The sequence below is a fragment of the Pelophylax lessonae genome, assembly GCF_965119305.1.
Source record: "Pelophylax lessonae genome assembly, chromosome: 1".
Lineage (NCBI taxonomy): Eukaryota > Metazoa > Chordata > Amphibia > Anura > Ranidae > Pelophylax > Pelophylax lessonae.
This window is the reverse complement of record NC_138768.1, coordinates 828694574-828720110: the sequence shown is the minus strand read 5'-3', so window position 1 is coordinate 828720110 and position 25537 is coordinate 828694574.

Sequence of the window (25537 nt, the reverse complement as noted above, 5' to 3'; positions counted from 1 at the left end):
ATGGCCACTTTTGATTTTTCAAGTTCGGGTCCCATAGATTTTAATAGGGTTGGTGGTTTGGGTCAAAACTTTTGCGATGTTTGAGAGTTCTGGCAAAAATCAAACTAGCTCAATGAGTGTTTTTGATTTATGCGTTTGGAAGTACATTTTATGTAGTTTTCACTTTAATAAATGCCCTGAGATAATGCACTAGTCTTAATCTGCACCCTCTTTTGCTGAATAGTTGTATCTGACTTCACTACATGTTTGTGAACTGATCCAGATAATGGTATACCTAGTAGTAGTTAGTCGCATTTAACTACACTTGTTCTGTAATGTTGAAGATGTTTTGAAACCTCATTTTGCTTTCATGTCAGGCTTTCTGTTTGTGAGAGGCAGAAAGAAGAGATGTTCCAGCGTCACCGGATTTCCAATAAAAAAAAAGTGAGGAAGATGGGTGCAGTACATCAATATCTGAAATTAAAAACCGAAGCCCAGAGCAGGTAGACAATGCTCCCTGTATGAACCTTGAAGATTTAATTTCACCTAAGTGTGTCTTTAATGCAAGTAGCCAGTGGAAGGAAATATAGTACACCATCCAACCCTTGCAAATTAGCTGTAACAACCTGATTGCAGGCTCCTGATACAAGCAATCAGTCACACACATTGGAGTGCAATTCCCGAGATAATATGCCCTGATTGTAGTTAGTGGTGGCATCTATAGCTCACTTACTGCTCGGGCCTCTGATTAGAGAGAGGGAGGAGGGTTACAATCAGCATCATGCTCTCTCCTTGGCTTTCTAAGAGTTTGTTTTGCTGATTCTGCACAGAAAATGTTTAAAGATTCATTTAAAGGTGGACCTGTTGATGTTGGGTGATGATGCCACATACTATTAACAATGAATAAGTGTACTGCTATTAACAAGACACCAATTCAGGTCAAAATAACAGTGTTTGCTGTTAGTCCATCCCTCTGGGAAGGTATACTCCCCTATTTGGGCTCCCTCAGTTGAGGGCTCTGTTGGAGCTTTCAATCTGTTGCTTACATGAAGCATGGGGTTCAAATATTGGGGGGGGGCATGTGCCCTCCCCCCATATGTCAGTGCTTGGGCCTGAGCAGTTATTTGCCAGACTAGAACACTGTCACATGGGAGAGCAGTAATGGAGCTTACCCAGCGACTAATGCCAGTCCCCTCCACATCCCCTCTCCTTGTATTCCTGTCCCCTCCACAGTCCCCCTCTCTGCATCCTAAGCCCTTCTTCCTTGTATTCAAGTCCCCTCCATAGCCCACCTCCTTGCATTTCAGCCCCTCCTTTCATCCAGGGCCCCCTTCTTGTATCCCAGTCTCCTCCACATTCCCCCTCATTGTATCCAAGTCCCCTCCACACCCCCTCTTTGTATCCCAGTCCCCTTCACAGCACCCTCCTTGTACCTCAGTCCCCTCCATAGCCCTCTTCTTGTATCCCAGTTCTCTCCACACCCCCCTCCTTAAATCCGAGTCCCTTCCACAACCCCCCTCTTTGTATCCTAGTCCCCTCCACAGCCCCCCTCCTTGTATTCCAGTCCACTCCACAGCCCCCCTCTTTGAATCCTAGTCCCCTCCATATCCCCCTTCTTGTATCCCAGTCCCCTCCAAAGCCTCGCTCTTTGTATCCTAGTCCCCTCCACAGCTCCCCCCCTTTTTATCCCAGTCCACTCCACAGCTGCCTTCTTGTATCATAGTCCCCTCCACATCCTCTCTCCCTGTATCCAAGTCCCCTCCACAGCCTCCCTTCCTGCATCCTAGTCCTTCCTTCCATGTATCCCAGTCCCCTCCACAGTCAAAACAAAAACAACAAATTATTTTGTAATTATTCATTTCATTCATTTGTGGCTTCAGAGGGTTTTGTAACTTTAATAACATGCGTCACGCTCTGTATTGTTTTGATTGGCCAACGACAAAGTCGAAAAGCATCAAAGTTTCAAGCAAGTCGCATGGAAGTTGCAAGCAAGTCACAATGCAAAGTCGCACTGGAAACATAACAATTTGAATCTTCCAAAATATCTTCCGAAAATACGAATCGATTCAGAATGATTATATGAAACAACGTAATTCCGAAAACAAAATTTATTGACTTAACAAATGAATCCGAAATGAAACAAAATGAATTTTTTTGTTGTGCACATCTCTAGTACCTGCAAATATTTTTTGAGAAAAAAAAAAGCCCTGTATACTGTATAAATAAATATTAGGCAATTAAAAAGCATTACGCCAATAACAAATATGATATAAAAAGTTGAGATCTGGAATAATATCTATTTACAGTGGGACATAATTATACTTGTCTCTAAAAAAAAATAGAATAATCCTCTAATCATAAGTGTAGTATTTTAAAAAAATAAAAGGGTCAGATGGCGCCCGCGGGTTTAGAACCCAAAGGATTGCAGAATGATATTCTGTGGTGTTGCATGAAGTAACCGCTGAGCTATTTGCTGACCCCGGAAGAAGTTTGTGCTCAGAGACTTTACAATGTATGACGTGTGCTGGCAGTGCTTTGCTGGTTACAAGCCAAGTTTATTCAGAGCGATTCGCTTTTCAGATATTTGCCTAAGGCTCTATTTACACCATCTGCATGACAATGCATTTCCAGTAGAAATACCATTCTTTTTCTAGGGCTGCTTCATTTCTCTGCATAGTATAGTGTGAAAAGGGTAAGGGAAACTACTTACATAACCAAGAAGATGCTCCCAAGAACTTTTAGGCAGCTCAAAAACGTCAGACTAGATCATAAATACATATAAAAAGAGTTTCTTCCAAATTAATGAAGTTTGAATATCATTTTACAAAAACATGGGTTCTGGTATGCATGACCTCCATATATGTACACAATGAGATGTCCCAATGAGCTGGCAGATAACAATGTATAAAAAAATGTTTTCAAACTTGGTGTTATTGCTTAGAAATGACCCCAATGTGTTTCAAATACATTCATTCAAATCTTCCCCAGGGGGATGAGGAGGTCATCCAAATCATAGAACATATCAAATTAGAAATTAGAACATATACATGGAGGAATACATATACATACAACACAATTTCTGCTATTAACTGACCATGAAGGTCCTACCTTCAATAGAGAGGTTTAAATAGTTGGAGCAGGTTCAAAACACCAAAACTGTCACTTTATCGCAATATCACTTCACTGATTTTTTTATTCAGTGTTTTTTCTGGTATTTTGGCACTTATATATTTTTCCACTGGTCCAATAGTCAACATATTTCACCATCACTTTGTAGCTTTGAGTTAATATTCATCACTTTGTCACTTTATCAGATATTTATTAGCTCTAGTGTATCATTCTTCACTTGGAATCTCTCCACCATAGTGATCACTTCATTTCTATTGTGATCATCATTTTGTAATTATCTTCCCAGCACTTGAGCACTTCACATATCGTGTCTGAACTTTATATACCATTTATTATTAAAAGATTATTTATTTATTGATCTCTATTTATTCATTTTATTGTGATTTAATACTGGTTTTATTTATATTTATTTCATCAGTCACAATTATCTGGTTCACCAATTTTAGAATATTTTGCGCTGATTCCTTTTATCTTTATATTGTCTATAGTATGTGGGGACACTACTGAATTGGCTGCAGATTTCTGATGCTCCATTCTTCTCTCATTTTTTCCGTTCTTCATCTTTTTCTTCATTTACCTAGTGGTAGCGCATAGGTCTTTGTTTTATATATATATAGCTTCTTGTATCATAGTCCCCTCCACATCCTCTCTCCTTGTATCCAAGTCCCCTCCACAGTCCCCCTTCCTGCATCCCAGGCCTTCCTTCCATGTATCCCAGTCGCCTCCACAGTCCCCCTTCTTGTATCCCAGTCACCACCCCCCCCCCCTTACAGACCCCTTCTTTTCACCCCAGTGTCCTCCACAGCCCCCCTCCTTGTATCCCAGTCACCACCACATCCCCCCCTTGCATCCCAGCCTCTTCTTCCGTGTATCCCAGTTCCCTCAACAGCCCCCCTCCTTGTATCCCAGTCCACTCCACAGCCCCCTCCTTGTATTCCAGTCCCCTCCACAACCCCCTTCTTGTATACCAGCCCCTTCCAAGTCCCCCCTCCTTGTAATTCAATCCCCTCCACAGCCTCCCACCTTATATCCCAGTCTCCTCCACAGCCCCCTCTTTGTATCTCAGTCCCCTCTTCAGCCCCCCCTCCTTGTATCCCAGTCCCCTCCACAGCCCCCTCCCTGCATCCCAGGCCCTCCTCTTGTGTATCCCAGTTCTCTCCACAGCCCCCCTCCTTGTATCCTATTCCCTTTTATAGCCTCCCTCCTTATATCCCAGTCCCCCCCCCTACATTCCCCACCTTGTATCCCAGTCCCCTCCACATCCCCCCTCCTTGTATCCCAGTTCCCTCCACAGACCCCCTCCTTATTACTCAGTACCTCCAAATCCCCCTCCTTGTATTCTATTCCCTTTCACAGCCACTCTCCTTGTATCCCAGTACCCTCAACATCCCCCCTCCTTGTATCCCAATCCCCACCACTGTCCCCTTCCTTTTATCCCAGTCCCCTCCACATCCCCCTTCTTGTATCCCAGTCCCCTCCACAGCCACCTATTTGTATCCCTGTCCTCTCCACATCCCCCCTCCTTGTATCCCAGTCTCCTCCACAGCCCCCCCCCTTGTATACCAGTCCCCTCTGCATCCCCCTTCTTGTATCCCAGTCCCCTTCAGATCTCCTCTACCTGGGATCTATTCTTGCTAGGGCGGGGGGGTCTATTGTTGCTGGAGGAGGTCTATTGTTGCTGGCTGCAGGGGATCTATTTGACTGTTTTTCTTGCTATAATTAACGAATTCCCTACAAATAACTGAGCACCAAAAATAATACTTCATTTTGTATTCTCTAAAAGGGGCGGTACTAGGAGGTGATTGAAACCACAGGACGGTGCTCAGAGAGGCAGAGGTAAGAGGTGACTTAGAAGGGAGGAGTACTTGCTAGACATGTGCAATTTGTTTAGTTACAAATCAAAATTTGGACAAAATTGTCATTATTCAGAGATTCGGATGTATCGGAATCCAAAATAAAACATAACAAAAACAACAAATTCATTTGTAATTATTCATTTCATTCATTTGTGGCTTCAGAGGGTTTTGTAACTTTAATAACAAGCGTCACGCTCTGTATTGTTTCGATTGGCCAACGACAAAGTCGCAAAGCATCAAAGTTTCAAGAAAGTCGCATGGAAGTTGCAAGCAAGTCACAATGCAAAGTGGCACTGGAAACATAACAATTTGAATCTTCCAAAATATCTTCCGAAAATACGAATCGATTCAGAACGATTATATAAAACAACGTAATTCCGAAAAAAATGTATTGATTTAACAAATGAATCCGAAATGAAACAAAATTAATTTTTTTGTTGTGCACATCTCTAGTACCTGCAAATATTTTTTGAGAAAAAAAAGCCCTGTATACTGTATAAATAAATATTAGGCAATTAAAATGCATTATGCCAAAAAAATATGATATAAAAAGTTGAGATCTGGAATAATATCTATTTACAATGGGACATAATTATACTTGACTGTAAAAAATTAGAACAATCCTCTAATCCTCTAATCATTAGTGTAGTATTTTAAAAAAATAAAAGAGTCAGGTGGCGCCCGCGGGTTTTGAACCCCGAAGGATTGCAGAATGATATTCTGTAGTTTTTCACGAAGTAACCGCTGAGCTATTTGCTGACCCCGGAAGAAGCCTGTGCTCAGAGACTTTACAATGTATGACGTGTGCTGGCAGGGCATTGCTGGTTACAAGCCAAGTGTACTCAGAGCGATTCGCTTTTCAGATATTTGCCTAAGGCTCTATTTACACCATCTGCATGACAATGCATTTCCAGTAGAAATACCATTCTTTTTCTAGGGCTGCTTCATTTCTTTGCATAGTATAGTGTGAAAAGGGTAAGGGAAACTACTTACATAACCATGAAGATGCTCCCAAGGACTTTAAGCGCCCATTCACACTGGCGCGACACGACTTGCTGGGGCGACCTGTGAAGTCGTGGTGCACAGGGTGCACCGTGACCTCGGCGCGACTTGCACAGACTTCATATCATTGAAGTCAATGCAAGTCACCTCCAGGTCGCCCCAAAGTAGTACAGGGCCCTTTTTCTAAGTCAGAGCGACTTGTGTCGCTCCTATTAGAACGGGTCCTGTACTATTCAATGGCGGGCGACCCACCGCGACTTGTCAGGCGACCAAGTCGCCTGACAAGTCACGCTAGTGTGAATGGGGTCTAAGGCAGCTCAAAAAGGTCAGACTAGCTTATAAATACATATAAAAAGAGTTTCTTTATTAATCCAAGTTAATTAAGTTTGAACATCATTTTACAAAAACATGGGTTCTGGTATGCATGACCTCCATATATGTACACAATGAGATGTCCTAATGAGCTGGCAGAAAACAATGTATAAAAAAATGTTTTCAAACTTGGTGTTATTGCTTAGAAAGGACCCTAATGTGTTTCAGATACATTCATTCAAATCTTCCTCAGGGGGATGAGGACATCTAAATCATAGAACATATCAAATTAGAACATATACATGGAGGAATACATATACATACATCACAATTTCGGCTATTCACTTACCGTGAAGGTCCTACCTTCAATAGAGAGGTTATAAATAGCCAGAGCAGGGGAAAAACACCAAAACTGGGAGAAAGGGAGGGGCCCGATCTGACCTACAGGAGATCACACCTACTGGATGTGAAGGGTGAGAGGGGGGCGCAAGCGCATCTACAATGTAAATCATGGAATGAGTAAAGCATAACTCAATTCAGTGGGCTAAGGCCATATCTATAACCATGTAGTTATAGCTTACCCAATATGGGGCTCTTCCCCAAGAAGATTATTTGGTGATAAGTGGTAATTTGTCTAGAGCTGACATCTTAATAAAGTTTCTCTTATAAAAAAATATGGTATATATATATATACAGTATCTCACAAAAGTGAGTACACCCCTCACATTTTTGTAAATATTTTATTATATCTTTTCATGTGACAACACTGAAGAAATGAAACTTTGCTACAATGTAAAGTAGTGAGTGTACAGCTTGTATAACAGTGTAAATTTGCTGCCCCCTCAAAATAACTCCACACAGCCATTAATGTCTAAATCGCTGGCAACAAAAGTAAGTACACCCTAGGTGAAAATGTCCAAATTGGGCCCAAAGTGTCAATATTTTGTGTGGCCACCATTATTTTCCAGCACTGCCTTAACCCTCTTGGGCATGGAGTTCACCAGAGCTTCACAGGTTGCCACTGGAGTCCTCTTCCACTCCTCTATAACCACATCACGGAGTTGGTGGATGTTAGTGTCCTTGCACTCCTCCACCTTCCATTTGAGGATGCCCCACAGATGCTCAGTAGGGTTTAGGTCTGGAGACATGCTTGGCCAGACCATCATCTTTACTCTCAGCTTCTTTAGCAAGGCAGTGGTCGTCTTGGAGGTATGTTTGGGGTTATTATCATGTTGGAATACTGCCCTGCTGCCCAGTCTCTGAAGCAAGGGGGGTCATGCTCTGATTCAGTATGTCACAGTACATGTTGGCATTCAGGGTTCCCTCAATGAACTGTAGCTCCCAAGTGTTAGCAGCACTCATGATGCCCCAGACCATGACACTCCCACCACCATGCTTGACTGTAGGCAGGACACACTTGTCTTTGTACTTCTCATCTGGTTGCCAGCAAATACGCTTGGCACCATCTGAACCAAATAAGTTTATCTTCCAGTTCCAGTAATCCATGTCCTTAGTCAGCTTGTCTTCATCAAACTGTTTGCGGGCTTTCTTGTGAATCATCTTTAGAAGAGGCTTCCTTCTGGGACGACAACCTTGCAGACCAATTTGATGCAATGTGCGGCGTATGGTCTGAGCACTGACAGGCTGACCCCCCACCCCTTCAACCTATGCAGCAATGCTGGCAGCACTCATATGTCTATTTCCCAAAGACAACCTCTGGATATGACGCTGAACACGGGCAATCAATTTCTTTGGTTGACCATGGTGTGGTCTGTTCTGAGTGGAACCTGTATTGTTAAACCGCTGAATGGTCTTGGTCTATAGCTCAGTTTCAGGGTCTTGGCAATCTTCTTATAGCCTAGGCCATCTTTATGTAGAGCAAGAATTATTTTTTTTCAGATCCTCAGAGAGTTCTTTGCAATGAGATGCCATGTTGAACTTCTAGTGACTAGTATGAGAGTGAGAGCGATAACACCAAATTTAACACCAAATTTAACACACCTACTCCCCATTCACACCTGAGACCTTGTAACACTAACGAGTCACATTACACCGGGGAGGGAAAATGGCTATTTGGGCCCAATTTTGGACATTTTCACTTAGAGGTGTATTTGTTTCCAGTTGTTTAGACATTAATCGCTGTGTATATAAAATAAAATTCACCAAAAAAAGAACTGGCTCTTTAACTGGAATTTTAGTAGCGCATGGTGAATTTTATTTTATATTCATACCCATTTAAGTAGCAGCAACATATTTATTTATTTATTTACCACTTCTACTCAAATGGACTGTGGTTCCTATATATCCTGAAGCGCAGTGGATCAAAATAGTAACTATTTATTTAGTTTTATCTAGTGATATTTGTATAAATTAATGGCTGTGTGTTGAGTTATTTTGAGGGGACAGCAAATTTACGCTGTTATACAAGCTGTACACTTACTACTTTACATTGTAGCAAAGTGTCACTTCTTCAAACAGTGTAAATTTGCTGTCCCCTCAAAATAACTCAACCCACAGCCATTAATGTCTAAATCGCTGGCAACAAAAGTGAGTACACCCCTAAGTTGAAATGTCCAAATTGGGTCCAAAGTGTCAATATTTTGTGTGGCCACCGTTATTTTCCAGCACTGCCTTAACCCTCTTGGGCATGGAGTTCACCAGAGCTTCACAGGTTGCCACTGGAGTCCTCTTCCATTCCTCCATATATATACAGTGCCTTGCGAAAGTATTCAGCCCCCTTGAACTTTGCGAACTTTTGCCACATTTCAGGCTTCAAACATAAAGATATAAAACTGTAATTTTTTGTGAAGAATCAACAACAAGTGGGACACAATCATGAAGTGTAACAAAATGTATTGGATATTTCAAACTTTGTTAACAAATAAAAAACTGAAAAATTAGGCGTTCAAAATTATTCAGCCCCCTTAAGTTAATACTTTGTAGTGCCACCTTTTGCTGCGATTACAGCTGTAAGTCGCTTGGGGTATGTCTCCATCAGTTTTGCACATCGAGAGACTGAAATTTTTGCCCATTCCTCCTTGCAAAACAGCTCGAGCTCAGTGAGGTTGGATGGAGAGCGTTTGTGAACAGCAGTTTTCAGTTCATTCCACAGATTCTCGATTGGATTCAGGTCTGGACTTTGACTTGGCCATTCTAACACCTGGATATGTTTATTTGTGAACCATTCCATTGTAGATTTTGCTTTATGTTTTGAATCATTGTCTTGTTGGAAGACAAATCTCCGTCCCAGTCTCAGGTCTTTTGCAGACTCCATCAGGTTTTCTTCCAGAATGGTCCTGTATTTGGCTCCATCCATCTTCCCATCAATTTTAACCATCTTCCCTGTCCCTACTGAAGAAAAGCAGGCCCAAACCATGATGCTTCTCTGCCTTCCACCCTGTTATGCTGTCTGTAAACCTGCCCTGCACCTTACATTGCAGGTTTACTGAGAGAGACAGAGAGAGTAACTGCCTTGAATAGGTTAGGGATATACTGGGTGATATAGATGTATTCCAAACACATCTTTTATAATAGGATATAGTATGTATATGGAATACATCTATGTATCACCTCAGAAGTCCAAGCATATTCCTAACCTATTAGAAAATCGAAGTATAAACAGCAATGAATGTAATAACATAACAGAGCCAACAATCTGAACAAAAAAAACCGTGCATGTGTACCAGCTAAAATGATAAATTCATAATTTTAGGAAATGTTACACCAGTATTCAGGGTGTAACATGTTCTAGTTGCCCCCCTCTCCTTCTCAGGCCCCTGTACAATGTCCGAAACCTCTGATCATCTCCTGTATCATGTCTGCAGCCCATGAAATCTCCTGTACCATGCCCGCAGCCCCTGACATCTCCTGTACCATGTCCGCACAGCCTCTGACATCTCCTGTACCATGTCCGCACAGCCTCTGACATCTCCTGTACCATGTCAGCAACCTCTGGCCATCTCTTGTAACTTGTCCGCAGCCTCTGACCATCTCTTGTCTTTTGTCGTGTCTGCAGTCTCTGAGAGGGAGCCTGGAAAGGAGTTTGCTCTTATATATACATACATAGTTACATAGTTACATAGTAGGTGAGGTTGAATAAAGACAATAGTCCATCTAGTTCAACCTGTGTAGGTGTGTGTGGCTGTAATCATCTCACATACCCCTGAATGTTCTGATCCTTGAGATGTAAGTCTAAGAGTCTTTTGAAAGCCACCATACTACCCGCAGAAACCACCTCTTGTGGTAGAGAATTCCACAATCTTGTTGCCCTAACAGTAAAGAACCCCTCGCGTTGCCTGAGCTTAAAACGCTTCTCCTCTAATCGCATTGTATGCCCTCGAGTCCTCATGCAATCCCTTCGAATGAACAGCTTTTTTTCTAAGCTGGGATCCCCATTAAGATATTTATAAATTGCTATCATGTCCCCCCTCAGACGTCTCTTCTCCAGGGAGAATAAATCGAGCGATTGTAGACGCTCTTCATAGTCAAGGTCCTCCAATCCCCTAATTAGTTTAGTTGCCCTTCTCTGGACTCTCTCCAGCTCCAACACATCCCTCCTGAGGACTGGCGACCAGAACTGGACGGAATACTCCAGATGCGGTCGGACCAGAGTTTTATAAAGTGGAAGGATTATAGTCTTATCTCTGGAATGCATCCCTTTCTTTATGCATGCTAATATTCTGTTGGCTTTGGAAGCTGCCGCTTGACATTGCATGCTGTTTCCTAATCTATCATCAATCAAGACTCCCAGATCCTTCTCCATTTTTGATTCCCCCAAGGGCTATATATAAAGTCCTACGTGCTTTTATATCTGTCTTATCTATATATAATACACTCTTTTTGCCATAGATCCCCCTTTAGAGCAGGGTCCCCATAGATCCGTCCGTGAGCTATGGAGCCTCCCTGCAATAGAGATGTATAGAACTGTTCGCCGGCGAACAGTTCCCGGCGAACTTAGCATGTTCGCGTTCGCCGCTGTCGGCGAACATATGCGATGTTCGGTCCGCCCCCCATAAGACATCATTGAGGCAAACTTTGACCCTGAACTTTACAGTCAGCAGACACATTTCCAGCCAATCAGCATACCTCCCTCCCACACCCTCCCACCTCCTATAAATAAGCAAGGGCAGCATCCATCTTAGATCATTCTGAAGCAGTGTGTGTAGTGAGAGTAGGGAGAGAGCTGCTGCTGCTGCTGCTGCTGCTGCTGCTGCTGCTGCTGCTGCTGTTAAGCTAGGGACAGTTAGTCAGTGTTCCTGGTCTTGCAGTGTTCTTGGTCCACTACTGCTGTAATATCAGCACCCCAAAAAGCCCTTCTAAGGGCTGGTAATTGAGTTGTTTCTTCTTATATATATATATATATATATATATATATATCTAGTGTCCCCAAAAGCCCTTTTAAGGGCTGGTAATTGAGGATTTTTTTTATTTATATATATACATATATATATATATATATATATATATAGTGTCCCCAAAAGCCCTTTTAAGGGCTGGTAAGGTAATAGAGTTTTTTCTTTATATATATATCTATATATATCTATTGTACACTGCAGTTGCCTGCCCGCTGTGTGTGAGAGGCCACAGACCTACCACAGACTGTACTGTGTGCACACCACACTCATTTCGGGTGGCACAGGCACAGTACCTTGCATTTTAAAAAATATGTTTTTTTTCCTCTGTCATAATTGCAGTGAGTGCTGTGTCAGGTCCACAGAGTGCACTGTACCCACTGCAGTGCACTGCCCACCACTGATATATATACGGTGGCACAGCATCTTGTTGCAATAAATTGAAAAAAAAAATATTTTTTATTATTGCAGTTGCCTGGGCTGCCAGTTACTGTCAGGTCCACAGAGTGTACTGTGCCCACTGCAGTGCCACTGTGTGCCCACCCACCACTGATATATAAGGTGGCACAGCAGCTTGCAAAGTAAAAAAAATATATATATTTTTTAATTGCAGTTGCCTGGGTGCCAGTGACTGCTGTCAGGTCCACAGAGAGTGTACTGTGCCACTGCCCACCCACCACTGATATATAAGGTGGCACAGCAGCTTGCAAAGTAAAATAAAATATATTTTTTTAAAATTGCAGTTGCCTGGGTGCCAGTGACTGCTGTCAGGTCCACAGAGAGTGTACTGTGCCACTGCCCACCCACCACTGATATATAAGGTGGCACAGCAGCTTGCAAAGTAAAATAAAATATATTTTTTTAAAATTGCAGTTGCCTGGGTGCCAGTGACTGCTGTCAGGTCCACAGAGAGTGTACTGTGCCACTGCCCACCCACCACTGATATATAAGGTGGCACAGCAGCTTGCAAAGTAAAATAAAATATATATTTTTTAAAATTGCAGTTGCCTGGGTGCCAGTGACTGCTGTCAGGTCCACAGAGAGTGTACTGTGCCACTGCCCACCCACCACTGATATATAAGGTGGCACAGCAGCTTGCAAAGTAAAAAAAAATATATATTTTTTTAAATTGCAGTTGCCTGGGTGCCAGTGACTGCTGTCAGGTCCACAGAGAGTGTACTGTGCCACTGCCCACCCACCACTGATATATAAAGTGGCACAGCAGCTTGCAAAGTAAAAATATATATATATATTTTTTAAATTGCAGTTGCCTGGGTGCCAGTGACTGCTGTCAGGTCCACAGAGAGTGTACTGTGCCACTGCCCACCCACCACTGATATATAAAGTGGCACAGCAGCTTGCAAAGTAAAAAAAATATATATATATTTTTTAAATTGCAGTTGCCTGGGTGCCAGTGACTGCTGTCAGGTCCACAGAGAGTGTACTGTGCCACTGCCCACCCACCACTGATATATATGCCTGCAAGAGAAAAAGCCAGCCGCAGAGAAGCCGTATTCCTGAAAATATAAGAAAAATGCTGTTTTTTAGGGGTTCTGGACATGCTACAGAGCTGAAACTTGACAGGTACACTTTTTAGACCCCCCAGACACTAAATACAAAAAATGACATGCCTGCCTAAAAAAATGCCCGCTAAATGCCTGCAAGAAAAAAAGCCAGCCGCAGAGAAGCCGTATTCCTGAAAATATAAGAAAAATGCTGTTTTTTAGGGGTTCTGGACATGCTTCAGAGCTGAAACTTGACAGGTACACTTTTTAGACCCCCCAGACACTAAATACAAAAAATGACATGCCTGCCTAAAAAAATGCCCGCTAAATGCCTGCAAGAAAAAAAGCCAGCCGCAGAGAAGCCGTATTCCTGAAAATATAAGAAAAATGCTGTTTTTTAGGGGTTCTGGAAATGCTACAGAGCTGAAACTTGACAGGTACACTTTTTAGACCCCCCCCAGACACTAAATACAAAAAATGACATGCCTGCCTAAAAAAATGCCCGCTAAATGCCTGCAAGAAAAAAAGCCAGCCGCAGAGAAGCCGTATTCCTGAAAATATAAGAAAAATGCTGTTTTTTAGGGGTTCTGGACATGCTACAGAGCTGAAACTTGACAGGTACACTTTTTAGACCCCCCAGACACTAAATACAAAAAATGACATGCCTGCCTAAAAAAATGCCCGCTAAATGCCTGCAAGAGAAAAAGCCAGCCGCAGAGAAGCCATATTCCTGAAAATATAAGAAAAATGCTGTTTTTTAGGGGTTCTGGACATGCTACAGAGCTGAAACTTGACAGGTACACTTTTTAGACCCCCCAGACACTAAATACAAAAAATGACATGCCTGCCTAAAAAAATGCCCGATAAATGCCTGCAAGAGAAAAAGCCAGCCGCAGAGAAGCCGTATTACTGAAAATATAATAAAAATGCTGTTTTTTAGGGGTTCTGGACATGCTACAGAGCTGAAACTTGACAGGTACACTTTTTAGACCCCCCAGACACTAAATACAAAAAATGACATGCCTGCCTAAAAAAATGCCCGCTAAATGCCTGCAAGAGAAAAAGCCAGCCGCAGAGAAGCCGTATTCCTGAAAATATAAGAAAAATGCTGTTTTTTAGCGGTTCTGGACATGCTACAGAGCTGAAACTTGACAGGTACACTTTTTAGACCCCCCAGACACTAAATACAAAAAATGACATGCCTGCCTAAAAAAATGCCCGATAAATGTCTGCAAGAGAAAAAGCCAGCCGCAGAGAAGCCGTATTACTGAAAATATAATAAAAATGCTGTTTTTTAGGGGTTCTGGACATGCTACAGAGCTGAAACTTGACAGGTACACTTTTTAGACCCCCCAGACACTAAATACAAAAAATGACATGCCTGCCTAAAAAAATGCCCGATAAATGCCTGCAAGAGAAAAAGCCAGCCGCAGAGAAGCCGTATTACTGAAAATATAATAAAAATGCTGTTTTTTAGGGGTTCTGGACATGCTACAGAGCTGAAACTTGACAGGTACACTTTTTAGACCCCCCAGACACTAAATACAAAAAATGACATGCCTGCCTAAAAAAATGCCCGCTAAATGCCTGCAAGAGGAAAAGCCAGCCGCAGAGAAGCCATATTCCTGAAAATATAAGAAAAATGCTGTTTTTTAGGGGTTCTGGACATGCTACAGAGCTGAAACTTGACAGGTACACTTTTTAGACCCCCCAGACACTAAATACAAAAAATGACATGCCTGCCTAAAAAAATGCCCAATAAATGCCTGCAAGAGAAAAAGCCAGCCGCAGAGAAGCAGTATTACTGAAAATATAATAAAAATGCTGTTTTTTAGGGGTTCTGGACATGCTACAGAGCTGAAACTTGACAGGTACACTTTTTAGACCCCCCAGACACTAAATACAAAAAATGACATGCCTGCCTAAAAAAATGCCCGCTAAATGCCTGCAAGAGAAAAAGCCAGCCGCAGAGAAGCCATATTCCTGAAAATATAAGAAAAATGCTGTTTTTTAGGGGTTCTGGACATGCTACAGAGCTGAAACTTGACAGGTACACTTTTTAGACCCCCCAGACACTAAATACAAAAAATGACATGCCTGCCTAAAAAAATGCCCGATAAATGCCTGCAAGAGAAAAAGCCAGCCGCAGAGAAGCCATATTCCTGAAAATATAAGACAAATGCTGTTTTTTAGGGGTTCTGGACATGCTACAGAGCTGAAACTTCACAGGTACACTTTTTAGACCCCCCAGATGCTAAATCCAAAGAAATTTTTTATTTTTATTTTTTTTTAATTTTTCCAATAATTGGCCCTCTATCAAAAAATTATAATTTTTAAGAACTTTTTTTTGCGTGATCCCTCTCCGGCATGCCACAGTCCAGGTGTTAGTCCCCTTGAAACAACTTTTCCATCACTATTGTGGCCAGAAAGAGTCCCTGTGTGTTTTAAAATTCGCCTGCCTATTGAAGTCTATGGCGGTTCGCCCGGTTCGCCGGTTCGCGAACATTTGCCGATGTTCGCGTTCGCCGTTCGCGAACGGCGAATTTTAGGTTCGCGACATCACTACCCTGCAATAGGATGTGTCACTCTGTGGCTCCAGGCGAGTTCTGGAAAGTCAGCTGATAGCTCCCTCGGTCTCCAAGGTAGCAACGTACGTGCGTCGTGAAGCGCTTCGTCACGTGGACTTACACTGACTCACCTTTTTTGAAAGGTCCAAGAGGCTTCAACACCTAAGCAAGAGGCACCACTAACCAAATGAGACTAAAATTTAACTTTTCGGCCATCAAAGAAAAAGCTATATCTGGCGCAAACCCAACACATCACATCACCCAAAGAGCACCATCCCCACAGTGAAACATGGGGGTGGCAGCATCATGGTGTGGGGATGTTTTTCAGCAGCCAGGACTAGGGAACTGGTCAGAGTTGAGGGAAAGATGGATGGTGCTAAATACTGGGATATTCTTGAGTAAAACCTGTACAACTCTGTGCGTGATTTGAGGCTAGGATGGAGGTTCACCTTCCAGCAGGACAATGACCCCAATCACACTGCAAAAGCAACACTTGAGTGGTTTAAGGGGAAACATGCAAATGTGTTGGAATGGCCTAGTCAAAGCATAGACCTCAATCCAATAGAAAATCTGTGGTCAGACTTAAAGATTGCAGTTCACAAGTGCAAACCATCCAACTTGAAGGAGCTGGAGCAGTTTTGCAAGGAAGTTCGGGCAAAGATCCCAGTGGCAAGATGTGGCAAGCTCATAGAGATTTATCCAAAGCGACTTGGAGCTGTGATTGCCGCAAAAGGTGGCTCTACAAAATATTGACTTTAGGGGGGTGAATAGTTATGCACATTGACTTTTTCTGTTATTTTGTCCTATTTGTTGTTTGCTTCACAATAAAAAAAAAAAAAAATCATCAAAGTTGTGGGCATGTTCTGTAAATAAATGATGCAAATCCTCAAACAATCCATGTTAATTCCAGGTTGTGAGGCAACAAAACACGGAAAAATGCCAAGGGGGTGAATACTTTTGCAAGGCACTGTATGTCCATAATCCAATAAAAGAATTACAATCCCTTATCAATAAAAAAAAATCATGTGCAAAAATTCAAATCAATACTAAAGTGCTTAGTGCTCAAGTTAATCTCCACTGCGGATCTTCGGCTTCCACTTTGCAATTGGATAAATAATTTAAATAAAACTATCAATCATAAAGTGCTAAGTGCTCAAAAATCTTGTTCTCTGCACATCTACTGCTGTCCCTTAGCACCTAATTCAATATTCCCAATGAGCATGATAAGTCTAAAAACAATTCCTATGTATAGTTCATATCATTCATAAAGACATGCCCGAAGCTTGAAGGAAATGATAAGCATAGGGCATCAATGACAGGGTGGAAGGAAAACCAGGCAGTAGGGGGTTAAAATAGTTGTTGGGATATGAGAGGTCAGGACTCTTACCTTATTGGCAGAGCAGAGGAGGTGATGGGGAGGAGCAGGAGAGAGAGTAGTTGGATGGGAGGAGTGAAGGGGCTTCACTTGCAGACTGGAGATCATAGGAGAAACGTCCCTCCCGCCCATCCTGGTGATGCCGTTTTCTGTTGTTCTGCTAAGGAGGTTGGACGTTGGCGGTTGGGGTCCTTGACGAGGGTCCAAAACATGGTGTCCAATGATAAAATGGAGGGATCCGTCTCAGGTATGGAGCCCTATGGTTGGTCTGGTTCAGTCTAGACCGACCGGGTAGTGTAAGGTGGTAGGGGTCTGTGGTCAGTTAGGATAGTCCTTCAGGAGGTGTTTTGGCGGCTGGGGACAGAAACTAACTTAATGGTACCACGGACTACAAAGTTGTGGGAGATGGTATCGTCAAGGATCTGACACCATTCATTGATCAGGATTGGTTTGACTGTTTTATGTTTTTCTGTTATTACAGTTTTGTTTAATAAAAAGCCGAACCGGCCATTTAATCCCAATGCAGAGTTAGTGTTGTCATTTAAAGGGAAAGGGGGGTGGTGTTGGGTACTGATCCAGGTAATATGGTTAAACAGGTGGGATCTGAACTACCCTAGTCAAGTGCTCTGTGCTCAGATGGTGCCTTTATTACTATTCAGGCCACTTCCTCTTGACACCTCTTTCCCCACGTGATGGTGCCCCATTTAAGTGCGTCCTCACTTAACCACTTAAGCCCCGCAAGATTTTACCCCCTTCCTGACCAGGGCCTATTTTGCGATTCGGCACTGCGTAACTTTAATGGACAATTGTGCGGTCGTGCGACGCTGTACCTAAACTAATTTGACGTCCTTTTTTTCCCACAAACAGAGCTTTCTTTTGGTGGTATTTGATCACCTGTGTGATTTTTTGATCATGCGCTATAAACAAAAAAAGAGCGACAATTTTGCAAAAATAACAATATTTTTCAAAAATTCCCCCCAAAAAAATGTAAAAATCAAATTTTTTAACATTTTAGGCCAATTTGCTTTATGCTACATATGTTTGGTTTGCGCAAAAGTTATTGCGTTTACTAACTAAGGGAAAGATTTTTGTCATTTTTGTTGTTTTTCTTTTTAAACGCGTAATGGCGACGATCTGCAATTTTTTTTGCAGGACTGCGACATTGCGGCAGACAGATCGGACCCTTGACTGACATTTTTGACACTTTTGGGGTTACCAGTGACATTATTACAGTAATCAGTGCTATACATATGCACTGTTACTGTAAAATTACACTGGCAGGCAAGGAGTTAACTTTATTTGAGAAGGAGGGGTTAAGTGTGTCCCTAGGGGCGTGTTTCTAACTGTGACTGGATGTGGCTTGAGGTGTAAGAACAGAGATCAACGGTCCTACATAGCAGGACCGTATGATCTCCATTCTTACACAGGGGAGAATGCCAGGCGGCTGTGTTTACATTAGCTGCCTGCCTTTATCCCGCTCTACCGGACGATCGAGAGTGCCCGGCGGACATCGGGTCCGCTGGGCACACGCGCGGGGGGTTAGTGAGCGAGCGGGAGCGTGCCTCCGGCGGCACACGCTCGCTCCCTAGAGCCTCACAGGCTACCGACGTAAACCTACGTCGCTTTGCCTGTGAGGAGCTGACCGCCGCAGTAAATAGTGGTTAAAACAGCCTTTTCACCTTCCACATCACCATGGACAAGGAACTGGATTCGCCTTCAGCACTCCTGCCGTACCCGCCAATCTCTTCCTCCTTACATTTGACTTCCTCCTCTCACTGTGCTGTTATCATAGGCTTATACACTCCATATACATTGGGGCAAGAAAAGAGAAGAATTCCAACATAGTGTAACTACGTATATTTAAACCAAATACTAAACTGTGCTCACTTTATATACAGAGTAATACCACAATCAAGACCAAGACCCAGATGTGCCGATGTGGCATGTGTTCCAGGGACCAAATGTGACGTCACCGCTCTACGCGTTTCGCCCCATGCAGGGCATCCTCTGAAACTGCAATGTCCATCCCAGCCACTCTCTTATCCACCTAAACTCCTCCTACTACACCCAGCCCTACTTCATAATAATACACCCACGGTCTATGTAACTTGTCCTTAACCACTTGCCGACCAGCCACCGTATTTATTCTGCAGAATATCGGCTCTGTCCCGCGAAACGACATACCTGTACATTGTTTCGCGGGACAGCAAGTTGGGGCATGTGCACACGCCAGTTGGCCACAGGGGGAGCCAATTAGCGGGTCCGGTGGCCACAATGTCCACCGGGCACCCACGATTGCTCCCAGTGGAGACAGAACCCTGGTCTGCCAATGTAAACACAGCAGACCACTGTTCTGTCAGTTATGAACACAGAGATCCTGTGTTCCTCCTATTTAGGAAGACAGGTCTCTGTGTTCATGCAGCAAGCCCCCCCCCCCAGTTAGAAAGCACCCCCTAGGGACACAGTTAATACTTTGATCAACCCTAGTGTTAACCCCTTCCCTGCCAGTGTCATTATTACAGTAACAGTGTATATTTTTAGCACTGATTACTGTAGTAATGTCACTGTCCCCCCCCCCCCCCCCCAAAAGTGTCAAAAATGTCAGTTAGTGTCCGATCTGTTTGCCGCAATGTTGCAGTCCCGCTTAAAATCGCTGATCACTGCCATTACTAGTAAAAAAAAAAAAAATAAAAATTACATAAATCTTTCCCCTAGTTTGTAGACTCGATAACTTTTGCGCAAACCAATCAATATACACTTATTGGGATTTTTTTTTTTTTTTACCAAAACTATGTAACAGAATACAAATTGGCTTAAAAGGATGAAATTTGATTTTTACATTTTTTTTTGGGGAATGTTATATAGCAGAAATATTGTTTTTTTTCATAATTGTCTCTATTTTTATTTACGGCCGACAATCGGTACGTGTGTACGGGCCTTAAGAGCAGAGACTGTGAGCCAGGCATTCTCGTCCCCCATCAGTGCCTGACCTCACAAATGCACTTCTGGAAGAATGGTCAAACATTCCCATAGACACACTCCTAAACCTTGGGTTGCCATTAAAGTTCAAATACGTGTAAAGGCAGGCATCCCAATACTTTTGACAATATAGTGTATGTATATATACTGTGAGGTTTGCCAATCGCCGGTGTTTCTCGGGCTTACTGTTTTTACCTTTGTGCCTAAGAAACTATCTGACGGGTCATGTGGCTGGCCATAGAGGTTCCCAGAGACAAGATCATTTCTGATCGCCTCTATGGTCTTGGAGGACCAGAGCGACTTCTGGTCTAGGGCTGAAGTAAACAATTAAAAAAAAAAAAAAACATTTTTAAGCAAAAGATTATTATTTTTTTAATCTTTTGCTTTTAAAGGTAGAAGAGAGATTTGAGGTCATATAGACCCCAGATCTCTCTATAAAGAGGACCTGCCATCCCTTATTTATATTACAAGGGGTGTTTAAATTCCTAGTAATAGAAATAAAAATGATCAAAAAAAAAAAAAAAAGGGACAGTGTAAAAATAAAAAATAAAATAAATAAGAAAAAAAATTAAAGCACCCCTATGCCTTTGCACTCAGAAGCAAAAGCATACAGGTTGCACATGCATATGTGAGGTATCACCAGGAACGTTATAGCAAGAGCAATAATTCAAGATTTTTAGGTATCGTAGTTTGTCGCCATTCCACAAGCGTGCAACATCATCTTTTATATTTTACCAAAAATTTGGGTCATATATTGTGTTTTTTTTTTGCATTAAAATATATTAAATTGTATTTTTTTTTTTTTAAACTGCATTTGAAAAACCGCTGCCCAAATACTGTGTTGCATAAAATATTGCAATGATCGCCATTTTATTTTCTAGTATTCCTTCTAAAAAAAAAAAAAAATATATATATATATATACAGTGGGTACGGAAAGTATTCAGACCCCCCTTAAATTTTTCACTCTTTGTTATATTGCAGCCATTTGCTGAAATCATTTAAGTTCATTCTTCTTCCTCATGAATGTACACATAGCACCCCTTACTGACAGAAAAACACAGAATTGTTGACATTGTTGCAGATTTATTAAAAAAGAAAAACTGAAATATCACATGGTCCTAAGTATTCAGACCCTTTGCTCAGTATTTAGTAGAAGCCCCCTTTTGATCGAATACAGCCAGGAGTCTTTTTGGGAAAGATGCAACAAGTCTTTCACACCTGGATTTGGGGATCCTCTGCCATTCCTCCTTGCAGATCCTCTCCAGTTCTGTCAGGTTGGATGGTAAACGTTGGTGGACAGCCATTTTTAGGTCTCTCCAGAGATGCTCAATTGGGCTTAAGTCAGGGCTCTGGCTGGGCCATTCAAGAACAGTCACGGAGTTGTTGTGAAGCCACTCCTTCGTTATTTTAGCTGTGTGCTTAGGGTCATTGTCTTGTTGGAAGGTAAACCTTCGGCCCAGTCTGAGGTCCAGAGCACTCTGGAGAAGGTTTTTGTCCAGGATATCCCTGTACTTGGCCGCATTCATCTTTCCCTCGATTGCAACCAGTCGTCCTGTCCCTGCAGCTGAAAAACACCCCCACCATGCTTCACTGTTGGTACTGTATTGGACAGGTGATGAGCAGTGCCTGGTTTTCTCCACACATACCGCTTAGAATTAAGGCCAAAAAGTTCTATTTTGGTCTCATCAGACCAGAGAATCTTATTTCTCACCATCTTGGAGGCCTTCAGGTGTTTTTTAGCAAACTCCATGCGGGCTTTCATGTGTCTTACACTGAGGAGAGGCTTCCGTCGGGCCACTCTGCCATAAAGCCCCGACTGGTGGAGGGCTGCAGTGATGGTTGACTTTCTACAACTTTCTCCCATCTCCTGACTGCATCTCTGGAGCTCAGCCACAGTGATCTTTGGGTTCTTCTTTACCTCTCTCACCAAGGCTCTTCTCCCCCGATAGCTCAGTTTGGCCGGACGGCCAGCTCTAGGAAGGGTTCTGGTCGTCCCAAACGTCTTCCATTTGAGGATTATGGAGGCCACTGTGCTCTTAGGAACCTTAAGTGCAGCAGAAATCTTTTTGTAACCTTGGCCAGATCTGTGCCTTGCCACAATTCTGTCTCTAAGCTCTTCAGGCAGTTCCTTTGACCTCATGATTCTCATTTGCTCTGACATGCATTGTGATCTGGAATGTCTTATATAGACAGGTGTGTGGCTTTCCTAATCAAGTCCAATCAGTATAATCAAACACAGCTGGACTCAAATGAAGGTGTAGAACCATCTCAAGGATGATCAGAAGAAATGGAAAGCACCTGAGTTAAATATATGAGTATCACAGCAAAGGGTCTGAATACTTAGGACCATGTGATATTTCAGTTTTTCTTTTTTAATAAATCTGCAACAATGTCAACAATTCTGTGTTTTTCTGTCAGTATGGGGTGCTATGTGTACATTCATGAGGAAGAAGAATGAACTTAAATGATTTTAGCAAATGGCTGCAATATAACAAAGAGTGAAAAATTTAAGGGGGTCTGAATACTTTCCGTACCCACTGTAAATATATATATATGATTGGCACAGCAGCGGTCCAACAGTTTTTATTTAATTTTTTTTTTATTTCATACACACGCCGGTTATTTAAATTTATTTACACTCTGTGTTGTTATGATTGACCAAAGTCGCAAAACATCAAAGATGCAAGCAAGTCACATAAAAGTTGCAAGCAGTATTGAAGTCGCAAGCAAGTTGCATCAAAGTCGCATGCAAGTCATAATGCAAAGTCACACTGAAAACTTAACAACTCGAATCTTCCGAAAAAACTTCCAAAAATACAAATCGATTCAGAGCAATGAATATAAGAAGCACATTCTGAAAATGAATCAGTCTAATAAAATAGACGATCAAAAAAAGCATATATCACAAAAATCATATCACAAAAAATATGATACCTAAAGTTGTGATTTGGAAAATTATCCATTTACAGTGGGACATAATTATGCTTGTCTCTATCACAGTTATAATAATCCTTTCATTATCAGTTTATTATTTACAAAAATAAAAATAAAAGGGTCAGGTGGCGCCCGCGGGTTTCAAACCCCGAAGGATTGCAGAATAATATTCTGTGGTATTCCGAGAAGTAACCGCTGAGCTATTTGCTGGCCCCGGAAGAAGCTTGTGCTCAGAGACTTTACAATGTATGACGTGTGCTGGCAGTGCTTTGCTGGTTACAAGCCAAGTGTACTCAGAGTGATTCACTTATCAGATATTTGATAAGGCTCTATTTACACCATCTGCATGACAATGCATTTCCAGTAGAAATACTATTCTTTTTTATAGGACTTATTCATTTACCTGTAAAGTGGTTTAGTGTGAAAAGGGTAATGGAAACTTCTTACATACAGTATATTGCAAAAGCTTTAAAGAGGAACTTCACCAATTTTTTTTTTTTTTTTATTAATTCTAAAAAATTCTGTAGCTGAACTGTAAAAATCACATACTTAGTAGTTCATCAAGTCAAGCACTGTCTTCCCACATCGATCCCTCTTACCGCTGCAGGTCCTCAGAGTCGCCAACTTGGATTTGGGAACTGGCTGTGACTTCCTGATGAATCACAGCTGACTCCTCACTGTGCGTGCGTCTCCCGGCATTGGGAGACTGGGCCTGCAGTTTGTGGGGGTGAGTGACTGGGGGGGGGGGGGGGGGGTTATGCAGGACAAGTGACATGTGTGTTTCTCGGGCTTACTGTTTTTTACCGTTGCGCCTAAGAAACGATCTGACGGGTCACGTTGCTGGCCTTATAGGTTCCCAGAGACCAGATCATTTCTGATCGCCTCTATGGTCTTGGAGGACCAGAGTGACTTCTGGTCTAGAGAGGAAGTAAACAATTAAAAAACTAAAAAAAAATTTAAGCAAAAGATCAATATTTTTTAAATCTTTTGCTTTTAAAGATAGAAGAGAGATTTGGGGTCATATAGACCCCAGATCTCTCTATAAAGAGGGCCTGTCACTCCTTAATTTCTATTACATGGGATGTTTATTTACATTCCTTGTAACATGAAAAAAAAAAGTGATCAAATAAAAAATTAAAGAGGCAGTGTAAAAATAAAAATAAATAAATAAGAAAAAAAATGCCCTCATGCCTCCATGTTTGCACGCAGAAGCAAAGGCATACATAGGTTGTGTATGTATATGTAAACGGTGTTTGCAACACACATGTGAGGTATCACCAGGAACATTATAGCAAGAGCAATAATTCAAGATTTTTAGATCAAGTAAAATGATGCGGGTAGGAGCTCTGGCGTGATGACGTACACTCTGGAGTTAGCACTCGCTGAACCTGGCCACCGCTCATCGCTGCCCACTGCCGATGCACTCAGTGGCCTATACAGCCGGAGTGCTGAGAGACCCTGAGCCCGAGTTCTCCCTCCACCGCAGAGCCAAATGAAGAGTCCTGGCTTCCGGCCTGTTTGATTCCCCCACTGCTCCAGGAGCTACCGGACCCCCCCCTCCCCCCGCCTCCATTGCTGGAAGAGTTGGCTGAAGTGGAGACTTGAACTGCTTATTGATGAGGACTGGAGGGACTAAGCCTGCTCTAAAATACTGTACACATGTAAACTACATGAAACTATTTTTTTTCTTGAGAGGGGGAGACCAGGCTGAAGAACCCTGAGAGGAAGGACTGTTACCAAAAGAACTGTTTTCCAATAGGTACAATAATTGACGGAGACCCCTTGCCGCTGTATATCTCTGATAGTCTGCTGTATACTCTGACTGAAATACTGCACACTTGGACTGGCTGCTATATACTCTGACTGGCTGCTGTGCAGTTTGACTGGTTGCTGTATACTCTGATCAACTGCTATATATGTTATATGTTTAGCAGAAAGTGTTACTTTTTTGTGTTTTTCTTAAAGGGTCAGGGTAATACTTTACCTATGCTGGTGTCTTTTTAAATATACAATTGATTTCCTCTGTGAAAGTTCTAAGTAATTTCTTAGCAAAAAAAAAAATAAAAAAAATTTACACCTGTAAACAAAAGTAGCCGGAAAAGGCTTGATTGGCACAGCAGCGGTCCAACAGTTTTTATTTTGTTTTTTTTTTTTATTTCATACACATAGCGCCGGTTAGTTGAATTTATTTACACTCTGTATTGTTATGGTTGACCAGAGTCGCAAAACATCAAAGATGCAAGCAAGTCACATAAAAGTTGCAAGCAGCATTGAAGTCGCAAGCAAGTTGCGTCAAAGTCGCATGCAAGTCATAATGCAAAGTCACACTGAAAACTTAACAACTCGAATCTTCCGAAAAAACTTCCAAAAATACAAATCGATTCTGAAAATGTGTCATTCTAATAAAATAGGCAATCAAAAAAAGAATTATATCACAAAAAATATGATACATAAAGTTGAGATCTGGAAAATTATCCATTTACAGTGGGGCATACCGTATTTATCGGCGTTTAACACACACTTTTTCCTCCTAAAAATGGAGTGTTA